The 15,839-nt window shown below is 35.6% G+C and overlaps 1 pseudogene; it reads left to right on the forward strand.

Annotated features, from left to right (window-relative positions):
- Window positions 1–2,128: 2,128 nt before the first annotated feature.
- Window positions 2,129–8,347, forward strand: LOC115833806 (annotated as a pseudogene).
- The last annotated feature ends 7,492 nt before the right edge of the window (window positions 8,348–15,839 follow it).

Here is a 15,839-nt window from a genome sequence, read left to right on the forward strand (position 1 = left end):
GATTTGTATGCATCATGAATATATGGAATTCACATTAAAACATATATGTGTACTGCATGTACTAATATTGGTACATTGAATTAAGAAAAAAGATAATAATTGAATACTGTAAATGTTGTGCTTTTATAACCTTAAGTTTTAGACATGATTTTAAGTTACTGAGGCAATGATGAGTTAAAAATGGTGATACTAAAGGAAATAAGAATGCTCTCCAAAATACCCTAGCTTAGAAATCAAAACAGAATTGTTTAGCAGATGACTGTATAAGGAATGATTTGATACTTGATACTAGTTGTCATTTTAATTGAGGCTTGCCTCAGATGAAACTATGAAAAATTCCTTGAAATGGCTCAGATGATCTCTGAAAAATATTTGCAATTCTTTTTTTTTTTTTTTTTTTTTTTTTTGAGGCGGAGTCTCTTGCTCTGTCACCCAGGCTGGAGTGGCGCGATATCTGCTCCTGCAAGCTCTGCCTCCCGGGTTCACGCCATTCTCCTGCCTCAGCCTCTCCGAGTAGCTGGGACTACAGGCGCCGCCACCACGCCTGGCTAATTTTTTGTATTTTTAGTAGAGACAGCGTTTCACCGTGTTCTTGATCCCCTGACCTCGTGATCCGCCCGCCTCGGCCTCCCAAAGTGCTGGGATTACAAGCATGAGCCACCGAACCTGGCCTGCAATTCTTAAATTTTCACTTTTGGCGCTTAAATTCAGCAGTGTTTAGTAAAAGAGAGTAAGATAAAGGATTTCAAACTGCCAAAGCAAAGATTACAGTTTGTATTGGTCAGGGCTCTCCAGAGAGACAGAACCATAGGATGTGTACATAACTATATATATATACATATATACATATATATACACATATGTATATATATATACACACAAAAAAAATACTTACCACTGTGACACAGTTGCCTATCGTATACCATACAGGTTTGCAGCCTAGGATCAATATGCTATACAGTATACCATAGGTGTGTAGTAGGCTATACCATCTAGGTTTCTGTACGTATACCCTATGATCAAACAATAACAAAACTGTCTAATGTGTACCTCAGATCATATATCTGTCCTCACTCTACACATGACACTGTATAGGAGAGGAAATCTACTAGGGGAATTTGTTCCCTTGATTATGGAATCTGAGAAGTTGATCATAGGCTGTCATTAAGCTAGTGTCCTGGAGATACCAATATCCTGGCTGAGTTAGAATCAGCTTCAGGAGAGAGAGAGGAAACTGCCTTCTCTCAGCCCTTTATCTTCAGTCTGAGCTACCAGCTGATTGGATAGTGTCTACCCACATTGAGGGCTGCTGTTCCCCACTCAGCTCACCAACTTACATGTCTCTCTGGAAACACCTTCACAGACTCACCCAGAAATAATATTTACCAATTCTCCGTGTATTATTTAATCCAGTCAACACCTAAAATTAACCATAATACCATAGTAATATAATTATATATATTTCACTTTTTAAAAAACTGACTGTATGTCAGTTCATAGTTTGAGTAGCCCAAAGAAGAAGTTAATTTAAGCCATAAGAAAAATAAACCCAAGTTTTTTCATTATTTATTTTATCTCCTAGTGATCCTAGACTGGTTTAATTGCTGTCTTTTTGTTTATCTGGTCGGTTGGTTTGTTGTGGGGTTGTTTTTGTTTTAAGGAGCCAGCTTCTGGGTCCCTCTCTCTAAAAATATGTCATAGCGCCCTCTGACCATCTTCTCATGTTTTGTTACCCAATGTAGGTTTTCTACTCCTCTCCCATAGTCATTCAGTAGTTATTTGAAAGAGAAATAGGGACAAGCATGTTTTATTCTAGAACACTTAAGATTAAAACCTGAGTTCCATATCGACATCCAGGGAATAGGTTTTTGAACAGATTTGCATTATGCTATGGGCAGGAACTAGGAGTAGAAGAGGTTGTGAGTCATCTAGTCAGTAGTGTCGGCTATAAAGCCTAAAGACTCTCTTTGTATATGAATTTTTCATTTTTGTTACAGAGGAAATAGTTTGTTCTGCTTTAATGAGCACTGTCAAGAAGAAAATATAGCTATCACATATCACCACATGTTCACAGGTTTTCACCAACCCAGGCCCCAAAATGACATGCTGCTCTTTCTTCTTCAGAAACATGAATTCTGGGATCTTGCAAGCCTTCCAGAGGGAACTCACCTGTCCCATCTGCATGAACTACTTCATAGACCCAGTCACCATAGACTGTGGGCACAGCTTTTGCCGGCCCTGTTTCTACCTCAACTGGCAAGACATTGCAGTTCTTGCTCAGTGCTCTAAATGCAAGAAGACAACATGGCAGAGAAATCTCAAAACTGGCATTCGTTTGAAGAACATGGCTTCCATTGCCAGAAAAGCCCGTCTCTGGGAATTCCTTAGCTCTGAGGAGCAAATATGTGGGACGCACAGAGAGACAAAGAAGATGTTCTGTAAAGTGGACAAGATCCTGCTCTGTTTGCTGTGCTCCAACTCTCAGGAGCACCGGAATCACAGACACTGTTCCATTGAGCGGGCTGTTGAGGAACACCGGGTAAGTGATGCCTCTGAAGATCTATTTCTATACAGGACACATGAAATTGTTGTAAGTCTATTTCCTTGGAGATTGGATGATGCCATCTCTGTGTCCCCGTAAGCATGTCTGTTATGAGCTTCCTTGACTTCACACCTCTCAGATTTGACAAACATGAGGAGAAACAAAGCAAACTCTATATTCTATGGGCTAATTTGTCTCTCATTTTGGGTCCTTCGTATATCAGAGTGTGAATGATACTTTATTGTCTTCACTTGTGCTTCAATTCATGGCTCTTTCGCAGGAGGAGCTCCTAAAAAAATGCAATCTTTATGGGAAAAATATTGTGAAAATCACAGAAACTTGAACATGGAAACCACCAGAGCCAGATGCTGGAAGGTTAGTACCGTATTACTCTACCTTCTCCAGGAACTTACAGTGAACGAATGGGTAACTCTTAAAATAGGAACTTGATCTCAACCCATAATGTGTCTGGAATTCAATAAACAAGGATAAAACACTTGAGAAAAAAACACCCTAATTTTTTATGTAAGTTAGTGTGACTCTTTGGTAGGATTTCTTATCAGACCACAGACGTTACCCAAGCATGCTCATCTGTTTCCATACAAACCTATAGCAATATCCCAACAAATACAAGAAACTGGGCCATTTCACACTGTTCCCAATGGGCTGCCTGGATAAATTCTGGACACAAGAGTTATTTATCAGTCATGGAAATTTCAGGTGACCCTTCTAAGGCTGAGTCAGTATGGATTTGAATACTGGTGGGCAAGTATATTGAAATGTGAGCTAAATTTCAGGCAGAAGGAGCAAGAGCACAAACTTAGGGAAAGCATGAAATGAAATATCAGAACTAATTAATATTGAATAAGTCATAACACATAATGGGAAAAGTGGTGAGAAATGTAGACTTGTGTCTTGATGAAGACATAAATATGTGAGAAATAGGGGAACTGGTATTTAATATAAGGAGAACTCTAAGGACTTGAGAAGAATTCTAGAAATGATTTTCTCTGTGGATGTTTATATTGAGGGTATGATATCTAATATTACTTCATTAATTTATTCTAATACTAATTCATTGAAAGATATTTTATGAGTACTTAGTCTATGTCAAATATCATCTTAGAAAATTAAGGAGTAAAGAAGAAAGAAAACACACAAATCTTGCAATGGAAATGAGAAAAGCAAATGGTCACCATGCAGATATGTGAAGTACATGATGTGTTAGAGTGTAGTAGTGTCTTTGGAGAATAGTCAAGCAGGAAAGTAGAAAAGGAGCACAGAGACCAGAGACTGGGGATGACGGTTTGAGTTTTAGATAGGGTGGTCAGAAAAAAGGCTCATGGAAAAATTCACACTGAAACAAAATCTTGATCAGGAGGAAATATATGTATCCTCCTGTTTGCCTTCCTCTTCCTCATAATATATGAATATATATGTGTATCTGGGTGTATATATATATATCTATATATATATCGATATATATGAGGAATATATATGTGCACACACACAGATACACATATATATTCCTCATATATCAATATATACCTATATTTGAGAAATATATATAAGTACATATATGAGAAATATATATATATGAAAATAATTCTAGGTATAGAAAACAGCATGTGCAGTAATATATACTTTGCATTTATTTGGGGGTTTGAGGAACCACAAAGAAGTCCATGTTGCGGATTAGGGTGAGTTTGGAAGAGAATAAATGAAACCTTATTAGAATATGTTATGCTGGGTGAAATGCATTGAGTTGACAATGTTAGTCTGTGGTCATGTCATCATTTCTCATATAATGGTTTTAAATAACTTGCCCCAATTCTCCAAAATAGAAATAATGGTTTCTTACCTAGTCAATATAACTCGATACTTTGATTCTTAAGCAAGAACTGTGTTTTCTTTCCATAAATGTGGTGTGGAAGAAAGAAATCCATTTTTATATACCTATCTTAGAAAAGATTTTATCATTAATCAAGTAATTGTAACTGGGCAGAAACAACTATGTTGATACTAGTACAGAAAAAAAAGGAAAGGAATAAAATTTTGTGAAATCTGAGAATTGACAAGATTGAGAATTAAAATATTGGGTGTTCAGAATGCTAAGAGGAATCAGTGAAATTCAAGAGAAGATGGATAAAACATTTTCTATTTTGACTAATTGTCACTGCAGGATTATGTGAGTTTAAGGATAGAAGCAATCAGAGCTGAATATCAGAAGATATCTGCATTTCTCCATGAAGGACAGCAACATCACTTGGAGAGGCTGCGACAGGTGAGTGAGGACATTTTTCAGCAACTCAATGAAAGCAAAGCCAGGATGGAACATTTGAGGGAGCTTTTAAGAGGAACGTATGAGGATCTGAAGCCAATGTGCCATAAAGCAGATGTTCAGCTACTCCAGGTACGGACTGACCATGGGGTATCATGATGTTGAACATTCACATGCGTGGGTGTTTTTCGTCTCCTGAAATCCATCTCCCCCTTTACTTCCATGATTTGTTTCCAAAAACACGATTCGATAACTAATGCTACTTGGTTGGGAGGGTATAGCCTCTCCTAGTGATTCTACCAGACCGAAGGTCCCTCCTACTTTATCTACCAGCAACAAAACTTTGTAGAATGGCCAAGGTAACAGACAGCCCCAAGAAATATTTCCCATCAAAAGTCAGTGATGTATTTAGGATTTCTGAAAGTGGATAAAATGAGAAGTGATTCATTGGCATTTAGGCTAATTTGGAGACATGGCATGATGGAGAAGTTGGGGAATCTAGGATCACACTAATATTATTTTGGGGTCCACTCATTTTGGTAACAGGGCTGAGGGAAGATGACTGAGTAGCTTCTTTATGGTTACGGCAGAGCGTAGACTCTGTGGGCCTCCTCTCCCTTCACTTGTAAAGAGACTGTCTTCAAGACTTAGACTTTATCAGGACATTAATTCATGACATATGATAGACTGGGGTTTTCATGAGAAAAGAAACAGAAAATGCTTTCCAGGAGGGAGCATTGTAGGAAATAATATCTTCAGAAACTGTCTCCAAATGTCACACTGAACTTAGTGGAAGATTCATCTTGTGGAAAGCACTAAGCCTTTCTTTTCTTTTTTTTTTTTTTTTTTTTTTTTTTTTTACGGGCTTCTGGAGACATATTACACAGGTGAGTGCATACCGAGATTTTAGCAGATGCTTTCAGTTTCCACAAATATCAAGCAGGAACTTTGATATTGAAGGTATAATTGATTCAGATAATGATACTGCCTTGTGCTGGTTGTACTTTCTCCATCCCCCACCCCATGTAGTCATCTATTTTGTTGCCATACTCAGCGATTTTATTAAGCTGCTCAATGAAAGTTCTGCAAAACCAAAAATGAATAAATAAATAAATAAGAAAGAAAACAAAACATAAATAAATGAAAGAAAAATGAAGGAAGTGAGCATCTCTGTTCCTAATTTCCTTTTTATTGCTCAAAAGCCTTCATATTTGAAAGAGAAAATGTCACATTTACTACCTGGCTACAAAGTCAACCAGAGGAAGCCAGAGAGAAAAGGGGAAAGTATTTTAGCAGTGAAAAGTGTTGATGATTTCTAGTTTATATTTAAATATATAATTCTGAAAAATAGATGAACAAACTAATCGGAATGTTTGAACCGTGTAGGCCTCCAGAGAACCTCAACTATAAAAGGCAGATCTCCCTGCCTGGAGCAAGTTTCAACACCCTGGCCTTGAGAAGGAAGCAACAGATGCAGCAGTCTTAAAAATAACCCCACTTTTCCAGACAGTGATTTCAGGAATTTCTGGTGATGTCTGGAACCCAGAATTTCATTTTTGAATATTCTCCTAGTCCTAAGACTAATGATCCTTACTAATTTGGAGCAATACAAAGAAAGATCCGAATGAATTCTCGCTCAGATTGACTTTTCCATCGTGCTTGAAAATCAGGAACTGTGAATAAGAATGTATTTGAAATAGAAAATGATAATTTTGGAATTAGCAAATGTGTGGGTTAAAGGGATTCTCATGAAATGTCTTTTAAATAAAAGTGGTGATTTTTATGTAATTTTTTGGCTGTAGATGTGGTAACTGTGTCTTTCTCGTTGCAGGTGTGAGTCCCTGCTGCTGCAAGTGTCTGAGCCTGTGAATCCAGAGCTCAGTGCAGGGCCCATCACTGGACTGCTGGACAGGCTCAATGGATTCAGAAGTAAGTGTCAGCCCATTGGCAGAATTCCCACAGTGTATTACTTCTTGTTAGAATCATGGGGCTAATACTTTACCCTTCACCAAATCTTTATTTCATTTCAGCAGGAAGTGAACCATATGGCTATGCAACCCTTTTATATCTGTGTTTCTATTTATAGCCCAATTTATAACATGAAGAGTAAAACACAGTGAAAAACAAATATGTTCTGGGCTCACATGTATAGAGTTATATATTGGGTAAATGGAATGACATAAGAAATAAAAAATTGAACAAATTGAACAATGCTCAGAAGGAAGCTTAATAATCCAAGGTTACATAAAAATTTTACATTTCTTTACTGTATTTCATTTGAATTGTTAAACACATTTCATTGGGGAATAGAGTTCACCGCAGTTTGTTGGAGTATTTGTATTTTCTTACAATAAATGTATATTATTGATATAACATAAAATTTTGACTTAACATGTAAAAAGAAAGAAGAAATTATTATGTAAATAGGAAGTAAAAATAGAAATGATAATTTCAGTTTAGTTACAACATGAGGAGCTACGTGTAAAGTCTGAAATTCGGTTTCAGTCTAGAGCTAGCAGGGATGTCCGCAGGGTGACTGGTAAAAGGTTTTGCAAAAATCTGCCTTAAGTTACCACTTAGAATTTGAACATATGGACTTTTATCCAGTTATCTAGAGCAGTGCTTGAGTAAGCTAAAATCTTCCCAGTCTTGCCAAAATTGTATCACTAGTATTTAAGAACAAGAAATATTTTACTAATAATGACCTTGATAGCTAAAGGGCATTCAGGGCATATAATATTTCACGTTTACATTGGAGATTGGATTAAAACAGGCTGGTCTTATATTCGACTCTCAATTTTTAAGTTTGCAATAAATGTTCAATGTCTGTTTTTAGGGTTTTGTTCTTCCTATAGAGAATATTAATCATCCTTATACTTTATTAAATGTTGTAGTCACAATTCTCCTGTCCTTGTAACTTCAAATTTCTTGGTAAAGTAAATTCTTGGTAGAACAACATTTCCCTCAAGAATTCTAATTTCTATTAATTACATGTAGCTATACTTTTTTTAAATTATTTTTGCAGTTGATTTTACTCTGCAGCATGAAAGAGCCAATAGTCATATCTTCCTTATGGAGATGTGAGAAGCATGAATGTTGGATGCGAACCTCAAGATGATCCCCATATCACTGCAAAATCTGAATGTTTTCCTGTATGGGGGGCTCAGGCTTTCACATCTGGCAAATATTATTGGGAGGTTCACGTGGGGGGCTCTTGGAATTGGGCTTTTGGTGTCTGTAACAATTATTGGAAAGAGAAGAGGCAGAATGACAAGATAGATGGAGAGGAGGGACACTTTCTTCTTGGATGTGTTAAGGAGGACACTCACTGCAGTCTCTTTACCACCTCCCAACTTGTAGTGCAATATGTTCCAAGACCTACCAGCACAGTAGGATTATTCCTGGATTGTGAAGGTAGAACCATGAGCTTTGTTGATGTTGATCAAAGTTCCCCGATATACAACATCCCTAATTGCTCCTTCTCACCTCCTCTCAGGCCTATCTTTTGCTGTAGTCGCTTCTGACCAGAGAAAAGTCAGAAATGTGTCTATGTGCTCTGGGAACCTGTTTATCCCAGGAAGCCATCTTTTTTGCACCTCATCAAACAGGACAAATAAGTTATATTTAATGTCTTTAGTTGCATTCGAATGTCATCAAAACTCATTTATAGTGTTTCTATTAAATATGGTGAAAACACTAAAACCATGTGTATTGGTTCCTTTTTAAATCATTTTTGGAAAATCATTACCCATGATTTATGGCATAGAATACAATCTCTGGTTTTTCATTATTTCTGAATGTCACAAAGTGAAATAATAGATAACAGACTTGTCTAATTGAAGTCAAAATCAATGGAGGAAAGTAGAGATCTTGGGCTTCATGAAAAACTTGGAGTAAAAAGACTCAGTGGTAACCTGGAACTATTTTCTTTCTCTTCATCTAATATTATACTTATCCATGTGTTTTATTTATGAACCTATACTTTGAGGTAACCTTATTTGACCTCCAATGCTGTGCTTATCTTCGTAAATCTCATCTTATATACAAATGCTCATGCATTATTAGAGTGCTGATCTACAGCAAAATTTACAAGGGGATCAGGACAATGCTGAATCAATTAAATATTCAAATGGACACAACTGAATACTGTCCCCTACCTCAAACTGTACACAGTGCATTTCCACATGGATTCATGTTCTGAAGGTGAAGGGAACACAATAAAATATTCTCACACAGAAAGATTTCCTAACCAGGACAAAAAAGTAACAATTAAGAAGAAAAATGTAGTTAGTTTATATCAAAAATGATGACTTATGTGTTTCAAAATATACCATCCAAGAATCAAAATGCAACCAAGAGTGGAGAAAAATATTTATCCCAACAAATATGCAATAACATACAACACATGTGATTAATGAATGTAATAAATAAAAGAAAATGAACCCAATATAAAATTGGGAAAATATTTGAACAGGCATTTCATCAAATTGGAGGCATAAATATCTGGACAAATGAAAAAGGGGTTACTTTTATTAGTCCTCAGAATAATAAAAATTAATCCATAAGTTGAACTACAGGCCTCCATAAAAATTAGCAAAATTTAAAGACACATAATATTTGTGTTGTGAAAGATAAAGAATCAATGAAAGTTATTCATGGCTGGAGGGATGTAAACTGAAATACTTCCTGGCAAAGTGACTATGAGCATTCTTTATGGGCTAGATATCCTAATTCTAAAATATATTCCACAGACTTCCTATGTGTATTTCAAGATAAACACAATGTTGATCATTGCAACAAAATTTTTATAGTAGCTCCAAATTGGAGACAAAATAAATATTCATCAACAGTAGAATTGTTAAATTGTAATCTCATCATGCAAAAGAATTTTACAAAACAGAGATAACACTGAAATGCAACAAATTAATGAATCTCAAAGAGAAGTTTAAGAAAAGAATTGAAACACACAAATGTTATATTGCAGTGTTTTATTTAGATAAATTGTGAACTCCACTAATTGATATTAGAAGTTCGAATATTGGATAATGTTTTGGAAGGTAATGGTTAGGAAACTTAAAAATTAACCAGGATAAGATACAGGAAGCATTGAAATCAAGGAGAGAAACTATAAGCATTTTACATGCAGAAGAGAATTTTATATATATGTATTAAGTATTTTAACATATAAAATAAGTTTGAAATAAATGAATTTGATGTTTCGCCTTATTTTTCAAATGCATATATATATAATTTAATTTATGATAATTTAGTGTCAACATTAAGACATAAAACTTTTTTTATTATTATACTTTAAGTTCTGGGGTACATGTGCAGAACGTTCAGGTTTGTTACATAGGTATACACGTGCTATGGTGGTTTGCTGCACCCATCAACCCGTCATCTACATTAAGTAGTTATCCCAGTGATATCCCTCCCCTGGCCTCCCACCCCCAACAGGCCCCAGTGTGTGATGTTTCCCTCCCTGTGTACATGTGTTCTCACTGTTGAACTCCCACTTATGTGTGAGAACATGCGGTGTTTGGTTTTCTGTTGTTGTGTTAGTTTGCTGAGAATGATGGTTTCCAGCTTCATCCATGTCCCTGCAAAGGACATGAATTCATCCTTTTTATGGCTACACAGTATTCCACGGTGTATATGTGCCACATATATTTGCTTTACAGTCTGTGAAGAGATTCAGAGAATATCACATTTTAAGACCTGTATTTACTCCCCGTCTCCCCCCGTGTAACAAAACCTAAAACTACAAAGGGAAATATAAGGAATGCCATTCGCCCTGGGATGTCGGTAAAACTAATTGAACTTTGGAAAGGGGAAAAGAAAAAATAGGAAAAAAAATATGTGGAGGATTTAGACCTACACCTGAAGGTTGGACAGGATCATTAAGAAGGTTCCAACCATGAAGACCCAGAAACAATGTCAACCTGTGACTGAGCTTCATCAGAATGACAGAGAATGCTTCTCCATCCTCATCGCCACCCCCAGCTAGGCAAAAAATTGTTGAGTAACAGGTCAAAGCAGTGCCTTCTGGGGGACTGAGCAGAATTTGGAGGGAAACTTAAAGTCGAGGATACAGCAGATACTGAGAAAAGCTGCTGAACCAGTCCAATCTGAAACACAAGGTAATGCTAGATGAGCAGGAAACCTATGGTGCACTGGAATTACTCTAAGAGGAAGAAGTCTCAAAACCAAATCAACTCCTGACTAGATTGATTCAACCTTCTCCCTCAAAACACATACATACAGCCTAGTAAAAGGGAACACATGCGGTTTTTGCTTTCTGTATTAGTCCACTCTACATAATTCCCTTTTTGAGTAAAACTTACCAGACATATATAGAAACAGAAAAGATACATAAAGGAAACACTGTTAAGAGAAAAAGCAATTAATAAAGCCAGATTCAAATGTGGCAGAGGTGTCGGAATTATCTTTCAAGTAGATCTCATGGGTACTGTTCTAGAAGCCCTTAGTAGGGTATAAAGCCCCTTTATTTTTTTATTATACATATGTGACAAGATCTTCCTTTTATCCTCTTATATAAAAGATATTTCCAATCCATATTCATTTCTGTATGGGCAATCACACTTTTTGACACTTTACAAATATTAGTCGACTGTCTTATACTTACATTTATGATTATGGAACAGTCTGTTGTCATTCTATTAAGTGTTCCCTCAAAATGAAACAGTTTATTTGGCTGCTTTTAAGAGATTCTTCATCTTTGGTGGTGGTTTCAAGCTTAAACACATCATAAAGAATCAGCCAACAAAGACAGAGAAATACTAAAAATCAGCCAAAATATATTGTGTTACACATTCAAAACAAAGTAAATTTATGTTTTATACATCCAAAATGGGGATTGTTTGGCTTCATGAATTCAATTCATTTGCTTATTGGAAAAAATTATCAAACATTATACCCTTGAATATGTACTCTCCTCATCTTCTCTACTTAGCTCTACTGTGTGCTACAGCCAATCACACATTATGCTGTTTATAAAGGACATACATGATACTCTCATCCTCCTTATGTCACTATCATTCTCCTAGTTTACCTCATTTGTCCATCTGTGAAGTCCTCATGACATATCTTTATATCTATTATCCAATTCACACTTTCTGCAGCTTCATATAGCTTGCTAAACGAAGTTTTCACTAAACAGTAAATTTTACTTATTTCACTTTTTATCAATATTAATTCTAATTTTTATTCTTAAATGACTGCCAAATGTGAAAAAATTCATGTATATATTATATATATTTACATATGTATGTGTTCTATAGAGATACACAAAATTGCTATTGGTAACGGCGGTTTTCATAAGAGTTTATAAATACTGAAGATTTTATTTTTCCTTAAAGATATAATATTTCCTTAAAGATATTCTGTTTCTTAATTTATAATAAAGATAATTCTCATGCTTTTATCAACAACATAAATTAATAGGCTGGGTGCAGTGGCTCACATCTGTAATTTTGGCTCTTTGAGAAAATGAGGCAAAAGGATCACTTGAGCCTAGCAGTTTAAGGCTGCTGTGAGCTGTGACTGCAACACCGCATTCCAGCCTGGGCTGCAGAACCAGAATATGTATATATATATATATATGTATATGTATATATATGTATATGTATATGTATATATATGTATATGTGTATATATATGTATATGTGTATATATATGTATATGTGTATATATGTATATGTATACATGTATATGTGTATATATGTATATGTATACATGTATATGTGTATATATGTATATGTATACATGTATATGTGTATATATATGTATATGTATATATGTGTGTGTATACATATAATGCATAAAAAATACATATAATATATACTATATATTATATATTATATATGTATAAATATATATAATATATAAAATATGTTATTTATATATATATAAATTGACAGTAATACATTAAAACCTGAAATCAAGCTTCAAAAGCAACAGCAAAGTGCATTTCCAGTCTAGTTCAGTGACTATTAGAATTAAAGCCAACTTCAGTCAAAACATTTCCAAAAACACAAGAAAAAAAACAAAAAGAAAAAGGAGAAAAAATATTCCAGGCTTTTGAAGACATTTATTAAAATCATAAATTGATGGTATCCTCTTTCTCATCTTTTGATGAGTAAAATATCAAAGCACTCCAAAAATTATCTACAAATTTGGTATTTGAGGGTTCATTTGTTGTAAACTCAGTGGTTCTTGATGAGAGGAAGTTTAAAGTTTGTTTATGGAGATTAGCCAAGGTGATGAATCGATCATTTCCTCTCTTCTGGTGAAACCTAACCAAGAATCCTAATGGCTATCCCAAACTTCAAGAAATGTACAACCTTTTTGAAATGGGTGTGATTTTTCAGAGATTCAATATAAAGTGGTACAAGTAGCCAAGCTGATTCTTCTCTGGGACACACAGAGTGGCTTTGGAATTGGCTGTGAAGATGTCTGAAAGCCACTACCACTATATGGTGAGGCCCTGATCCCTGATCAGACTTTACAGTATTGCTTCTACAGCAATTATCAGTGAGACCATAAGTATATTTCTAGGGTGAGAACACAACTAACAGAGTAGGAGTTCCTGCTACTTTTCCAACCCAAAACAGACTGCCCTATGTTTAATTTTTCAACAAACTGAGCTTGTTTCTGTAAGTGATGTCATTTGCTTACTTAGTAAAAACGTTTTTACTCTTATTTTGTCATCCTGTCTTCCTACATACTTGTGAAATACAGTGAAGATTAATTTTACTTGTATCATTTATGTATTCCTTAGTTGTTCCTACGTATTCAAGAACACAGAAAATAGTTTTCAGATATCTTGCAATTTCATACTTGTTATATCTCCTAAATGTAATTGAGAATATTTATTTTATATATTGTACATAAATGTAATACCCTCTGTTCTAAAGTTGGCACATAAGTATATGCACAAGACAGAATATTCTATAATATACAACTTAGGTAGTGTGTTGAATAATTTGAGGATAATATTGTTTTAGAGTATCCTAAATGTCTCTTCAGCATTTCTGGGTGAAATCTGATCAAATCCCACAATGTTCAGTAAATAAATAATGGTTATTTAGAAATTATTTTGCAGTGGTGGATTGTGACTGAGATTTTTCAAAATACTTTAAAGGAGAAAATTATGACATCTAAATGAAACAATGAGAGTAAAATTGCAGTTAAATACCATTTCCTAAACAAATGACTTTTTTTTCCTTTATACTAAATCAGTCTTTTCTAGACCAATCACAATGAGCATTAAGAATGATTTTCAGACTATTCAGGACCATCATCTAATGGTATAAATTGGTCCTAATTTCATACTCTTAAACCTGAAACTTTTTGGAGTGAAGTCAAAACTCAACAAAACTGAGGTTTCTTTTCTTTTCTTTTTTCATTTTTCTTTTCTCTTCTTTTCTTTCTTTCTTCTTTCTTTTTTTCTTTCTTTCTTTCTTTCTTTCTTTCTTCTTTTCTTTCTTTCTTTCTTTTCTTTTTTCTTTCTTTCTTTCTTCTTTCTTCTTCTTTCTTTCTTCTTCTTTCTTTCTTTCTTTCTTTCTTTCTTTCTTTTCTTTCTTTCTTCTTGCTTTATTGCCCAGGCTGAAGAGCAGTGGCTGAATCTCAGCTGACTGCAACTTCAGGGTTCAAGCGATTCTCCTGCCCAGTCTCCTAAGTTTCTGAGATTACAGGTACGTGCCACCACTCCTGGCTGATTTTTGTGTTTTTAGTAGAGGCAGGGTTTCCCCATATTGGCCAAGCTGGTCTCCAACCTGATCTACTAGTCTTGGCATCCCAAAGTGCTGGGATTACAGGTGTGAGCCATCACACATGGCCTCTCTGAGGTTCATTTTCTATGCAAAAAAGAAATGGTAGGATGTAGTTCCCTGTGAGTTGTGCATGAACCCAACAATTTTACCTACAGATCCAAGAGCTCTCTTTGTGCCTCAGGTTCTATTTTTGTCTTCTACAAAATAAAGCCTGTTCTACTCTAGACAGAAGTTTATCACTGAGTCACAACCTGTGTCAAATTTTGCTTTGATCTTTGTTGCCCCAAGGTATAAGATGAAGTTTTAATCATACTTTCCTAATTTCCTTCCTTCAGGAAAATGGTCTCAGACATCACACAAGCCTTCCAGAAAGAACCCATCTGCCTCTTCTGTCTGAACTAACTCGTAGACCCCATCACCACAGGCTGCAGCCCCAGCTTCTGTAGGTCCTGTCTCTGCCTTTCCTGGGAAGAAGCCAAAATTCCTACCTGCTGCTCACATGCAGGGAACTGTCACAGCAGGAGGATGTCAAAACCAATATTCTTCTGAAGAATCTAGTGTGCATCGACAGAAAAGCCAGTCTCTGGCAATTCCTGAGTTCTAATGAACAAATCTGTGGGATACACAGGGAGGAAAAAAGATATTTTGAGTGGTGGATAAGAGCCTACTTCATTTGCTGTACACTCAGGAGCACGGGCTCACAGACACTGTGAGGGAAACTAAGGAACACTGGGTAAGTGATGGCTTTGAGAACACTTTGAAAGCTGCAGGATGGCACAGGTAAAGAGATTAGGGGGAAGATGAAGAGTGTGAGGATTATTCTGTTCTGTACTGGATGTCATGTGGTGCCAGGTATCAACGATAAAAATTCAAATGGAATCTGTGAGAATACCTTCCTTGCTGGAACTTGCATTTCACTGAGGAGTGATGAAGTTAATAAGCATCATAATTTGAGTATTTAATGTTCAAGGCACTGTAAAGAGCTCAATATCAGAAAGGGTTTCTGGCTATCTAAACTACAAGTTCAAAAGCCTTCTATATAAGAGACCTATTTACCAACACTGGAAATAGTAGAATAAAATATGCTAGAATTAGCAAGGCATGTTGTCAGTGGATTCCAATTCTGATGCAAGATCCACATTTTCTGTAAATTTGCCCTGCTTATGATTTTCCTATTAAACTGGTTGTGTTATGTTCTGTTTCTACAGTCTGAGATCTTCCA

This window comes from Nomascus leucogenys, unplaced genomic scaffold (assembly GCF_006542625.1).
Source record: "Nomascus leucogenys isolate Asia unplaced genomic scaffold, Asia_NLE_v1 001476F_35164_qpd_obj, whole genome shotgun sequence".
Classification (NCBI taxonomy): domain Eukaryota; kingdom Metazoa; phylum Chordata; class Mammalia; order Primates; family Hylobatidae; genus Nomascus; species Nomascus leucogenys.